We start from the raw sequence: 6,098 nt of genomic DNA, 5'->3' as shown, positions 1-6,098 counted from the left end.
ATCTTGGCACACCTAGATATGAAGAAAAGGGTCAATGTCTTCGCTCTAAGCATTTACGGACTGGTTGTTTTCCCTAAAGCACTAGGGCATGCTGATGAGGCAGTTTTATATTTGTTCGACAAACTTGATAAGAGGGTCACGGCTGTTCCTGCAATTTTGGTCGAAACATTCAGATCTTTGAATGTGTGTCGAAGAGCGGGTGAAGGAAGATTCATTATATGTGCCCAACTCTTGTATGCATGGTTTCATAGCCATTTTTAGAGGGTAGAAAAAGTTTATTATCGAGTATTCTTCGAGAACTACTCTCTATTAAGAAAATTAGTGGCTACACAGAGGCGAGATGACATTTCACAAGAAAAATGGATGGTGATACTCCAGAATCTCCAAAAGGAGGATGTCGAATAGAGAGCCCCTTAGGTGATCCCCGATGAGATTATATATCGATGTGGAGATTTTGACTGGGTTCCTCTACTTGGGCTTTGGGAATCTGTTGGATATGTTCCTCTACTTGTGTTGAGGCAGTTCATACCAGTAACGCAAGGGCTGGCCCAGTGTGAGTTTTCGTATAAAGGGGATAACTACAAGAAAAAGGTTCGAGAAATGTCTAACGCTTAAAACCAAACCCACCGAATGAAAAGATTTACTGCAGGGTCGATGCCCACCCCGAATATAGTTGGTGGTGGGGTCAAAGAGTCAATGACAACATCTCTGTGCCCAATCAAGAAACCACTCGACCATTAGAAGAACACCTGTAAGTGATTCCATCTGAACTAGAGATCATCAAGCAAGATTTTGAATAGAAGAACTTGGAGCTAGGAAAGCAGATAGAACAATTGGAGGAGAAAAAGATGCAATTAGGACTAGATGTTGACGTCTACAAGCTAGAGGCTGATAAACTGAGGAAAGGAAAGAATAAGGCCGAGAAAGATCTGGACAGTTTAAACTACAAGAAGTTGGGTTTATCAATGAGGACTGCCGGGCTGGGAAAGACATCAGAACAATGGCGGCAAGGGATCAAAGAAGAAAAGAATAGAGCCAATCAATGAGAAAAGAAATGTCAAGATGCCCAGGTTCGAGAAAATGCTCTAGAAAGAGACATATTGGAATGCCAAAATGAAAAGGTCAGATTAAAAGTAAGGGTAGCAGAACTAGAAAATTCACTTCATCAGTATTGTAATCGCAACTCCGCAATTGAGCTGAAAGTGAATTTAAACAAGATTGAAGAGCTGAAAATGAAAATAGAATAGCTCGAGATCGCATTACAAAATTGTGAACTCCGAGTTGACCTCCTTGAAGCAAACAACGAGCAGTGGAAAGAGCGACTTCACCGTTCTCAAGGTCAAGTTAGGGATAGAGACCATATCATAGGTGAAGCTGTGGCTCAAATAAGAGAAGTGGCCGGTCATTTATGTAACACTCTCAACCCACATTCGTTGCCAGAACGGGGTTACAGGATGTTTCTGGAGTTTACAAAATAATTACACATAATTCCACTATTTGCTCATATTCCAGTCAAGTTATCTTCTCGAGTCATAGTCACTAAATTATTTATATCTTGAGATACAAGACTCCAAATTAAGTTATGCTAATTTTCCTTGAGACTAGACTCAAATATCTTCTTACCATAAAATTTTCAGAACTTTTGGTTTAGCCAATAAGTACAGTTTATTCTTCAAAGTTTCCCCTGTTTTACTATCAGACAGTTCCGACCCCTCTTAAATAAAGATTAATTATTTCCTCATACGAAATTTGGATAATATTATCATTTGTTTATTTTGAAAATAGACTCATTAAGAATTTTAAGCATATAAATTTAAGCCCATAATTATTTTTATTCAATTTATTATGATTTTCCAAAGTCAGAACAGGGGAACCCGAAATCATTCTGACCTTGTCTCACAAAAATTCAAATATCTCATAATATGAAATTCTTTTGATTACAACATTTCTTCTATGTAAAACTAGACTCAATAGTATTTAATTTCATATTTTATTCAATCTCTAAGTCAATTTCCACAATTTTTGGCAATTTTTCAAAGTTGGACTACTGCTGTTATACAAAACTATTTTAGTGAAAAATGTTGATAACTAAGTTTATAACACATTCACTTCTTTTCAATTAAACCCTATACATGCCATATAAACCTTAAGATGCATAATAAAATTTACTCTGGATAGTGTGCCCTGATGTGTTGATCCGATCCACGATTTCACTTCAATCTACAAAGAACATTTAACATACAAGAGTAAGCTTATGAAATCTTAGTAAGCTCTTAGGCATAGAAAAATAAATCTTGCCGAACATTACACATAATCATATAACATTTAATTTCACTAAATCCTTCTGTAAATCACAAAATCATTAATAAACTCATTTGATTGATTTCAATGTCACTATTCACCAATTCTTGATCTTTTGGGCCCATTTATCATTTACTTTCATAGTCAAATTAGGGAACGATTACAGAATTGAGTACTTCGTTATCACAATGCCATAGTAAAACTATGGCCTTGCACATAGTCACATATTACACACCAAAGCCATAGTCCAACCATGGTCTTACACAGATCACATATCACACAGATGCCATATCCCAGATATGGTCTTATACAGTAGCACATATCACACTAATGCCATATCCCAGATATGGTCTTATACGGAAGCACATAATCACATCTTTCAGATGCCATAGCCCAGCTATGGTCTTATACAGAAATCACATATCACATGTTGTCATGGTCCAACCATGATCTTTTCCGTCAATTCGTCTTAGCCACTGAACGAAAGTACTCAAATCCGTTGCTCCACTTAATTTGTACTTTTATTCAAATATCATTTTACAACTATCACAGTTTAATGGCATTCATATGCAATAATATACTATATCATTCATGAAATTTTCATATCAAAACATTAAATTTAGCCATATAAACTTACCTGGGCAAATTCGCAAAAGTCATACAAGTTCAGGGACTAATCGGCTATTTTCTCCTTTCCACGATTCACTTCGGCTTCTTGATCTATAATTCTAAAATCATTCATTTATTAGCATTAATTTCAATTTTACTCTACTTCACAGTTTATACCCTTTAATTCCTAAAATTACACTTTTGCCCCAAATTTTTACAGTTTTTATGATTTAGTCCATGCTCAATTAACCCATCAATTCAGGTAATTTTCTCAATTAACACTTTATTTATTCATTCTAAGCTACTACAAAACCTTTGAAACTTAGAATTTCAGCACCAAACCTTAATTCACAACTCTTTCACAATTAGGTCCTAAAATCAATTTCTATCAAAATTACTTAATAAAATTATCATATAATAAAATAAGAACCTCAATTCCATAATAATATAGCACTTATTCATGGTAACTTTTAAAGTCACCCATAAAATCAAAAACTAATGAATTAAGTAGTTGGACCTAATTGTAAAAGTCACAAAAACATAAAAATTAGTAAGAAAAAGTAAAAATTGAACTCATAAAAATTGAACTCACATATGTCAAAATATGAAAAACAAGCAACTTCCAGACCTCCCATGGTGTTTTAGCTGAAGAACAATGATGATATCTCTAGATTTTTTCAATTTTGTCTTTATTTTATATGTTTAATTTGCAAAATTTCCAATTTTGCCCTTGTTTCTCCTTGTCTTTTTGCTTATTTTCTTGCCCAAACAGTCCAGCCTATATAATTTGGGTCTAATTGCCTTTTAAATCCCTCCTTATTAGTCACTTAAGCTATTCAATCACTTTACCAAATTTTGCACTATTTTCAATTTACTCCTTTTTAATTAATTGACTAGCCAAATGTTAAAATTTTCTAATGAAAATTTAATACTAACTTAATAACACTTCATAAATATTTATAAAAATATTTATGGCTCGGTTTATGAATTCGAGGTCTTGATACCTCGTTTTCAACCTGATTTATCAATTAATTCTTTTAAATCACAAAATTCACTAAAAAAAACTTCTATAATCACACTTGACTCATAGGTATTAATTTATTAAATTTTCAACTCACTCATCAGATTTAGTGATCCCGAGTCACTGTTTCCGACACCACAAAAAATTAGGCTGTTACAATTTACAAACCCTAGAGTTCAAGTTGACGTGCTAAGCTTGAACTATGAATCAGAATCGGATCGGGGTTAAGAGTTAGCTCGGCTTCTTAGGAAAGTTAAGGCTTTGAGCATTAGGGCAAAGCCATATATGTAATCCATTTTATGTAAAGAAATTTGTTTTCTAGAAAAGTTGTTCTAACAGAATTGAATCAGAGTCAATGCCTCTTTTTGCATTCATTTCATACATTTGCATTACATTGCATCATATGCATTAAATTTCACAAAAAGATCTTAATTAAACAAAATTATTTCAGTTAATCTGAGAACTAACAAGAGTCAACCAACCGAACATTGTTACAGTACTCGCGCCAAAGCCAAAGTAATGGACCAAAGATTGGAAAGGCTAGAATAGATTCAAAAAGAGATGCAAGACCAGTTCCAAGTGCAACTGCAAGAACAGTTAGCGAAAGTACAACAGGAGATGAGGGATCAAATACTGGAATCCCAAAAAAATATGATAAGCCAATTAACGCAGTTGCTGGTTGGAGAACATGAAAAAGGGAAGAGTACTACGGCCAACTCAGAGGATGATAATGAGGATCCTATTTACCCCCCGGGTTTTACCTCGATAAACACCTAGGAACAACTAGAAGCGTACCCATGAAGGGTACCCATTACAATCAGACCCCAACAGTACCAAAGCGGTACCTCGGCGCTGATGAACTACCAAATAGGCTTAGGTTCCAATCCGGGGGATAACCCAACCAATCTCGTTGTGCCTGATTTAGATGATATAGCAGAAATAGAAAAAAAAAACAAGAGTGGAACTGCCAAAGCAACTTGAAGATCAATGCAAATGGCTAGAAGAAAATTCAGAGTAATGGAAAACACTGATTATCATTGCGGAATTGACACCAAGGACCTGAGTTTGATCCCAAATTTAGTACTCCCTCCGAATTTTAAAACTCCAGAGTTTGAAAAATATAATAGGACTAGTTGTCCTGAAGCTCACATCACTATGTTCTGTCGAAGGATGACAGGATACATTAATAATGACCAACTGTTAATCCACTGCTTTTAAGACAGTCTGGTCAAGTTAGCAGCTAAATGGTACAACCAGCTGAGTCGTGCCAAAATTAATTCATGAAAAAACTTAGCCCAAGCCTTTATGAAGCAATATAGTCATGTAACGGAAATGACACTCGACAGAATCATGTCGCAGAACATGGAGGAGAAGCCAAGTGAGAGCTTCAGGCAATATGCCCAAAGATGGAGAGAGGTAGCAACACAAGTCCAGCCACATCTTCTGGAGAAAGAAACCACAATTCTTTTCATCAACACTTTAAAAGCCCCGTTAATCAACCATATGTTGAGAAGCGCTACTAAGAGCTTCTCAGATATAGTGATGTCTAGTAATATGATTGAAAACGCAGTGAGAAGTGGTAAGATAGACACGGGGGAAAGCGCCAAAAGATCGGCCCCGAGGAAAAAAGAAAACCAGGTGAATAATGTAATCATATACAACAAGGGTTATTCGAATCCAATTACTATTGGCCCGTCAAGGACAGTAACCACTAGCCATTAGGTATGACGCAAATGCAACCTCCATCCCCCAAATGGTATGACGCAAATGCTTAATGTGAATACCATGCGGGAATCACAGGACACTCAATCAAAAATTGCATCGCATTTAAAAACTTAATTAAAAGGTTTATTAAGATGGGAATTGTAAAGTTTGACGACCTATTAGGACCTAATGTGGCAGAGAATCTGTTACCCAGTTATTCTGATAAAGGGGTAAACGTGATAATTAAGAATAGAGGGAAGAGAACCAAGATAGATGTGGCGGAGGTAAAAAAACCCCCCACTGAAATAGGTGTGGAAAAAGATGGTAGAATGAGGATTAATCAAACAGGATTCAGAGGAAAGACCCAAAAGGATAAGGAACAACTATGAGTTCCATGTGGAAGAAGGCCATAAAATCTAAGAGTGCGTTGAATTCAGGGCCTTAATGCAAAATCTGATGGACA

Source organism: Gossypium arboreum, chromosome 10 (assembly GCF_025698485.1).
Source record: "Gossypium arboreum isolate Shixiya-1 chromosome 10, ASM2569848v2, whole genome shotgun sequence".
In the NCBI taxonomy this organism is placed as follows: domain Eukaryota; kingdom Viridiplantae; phylum Streptophyta; class Magnoliopsida; order Malvales; family Malvaceae; genus Gossypium; species Gossypium arboreum.
The sequence above is the reverse complement of the archived record's forward strand: the minus strand, read 5'-3'. Positions refer to the sequence as shown.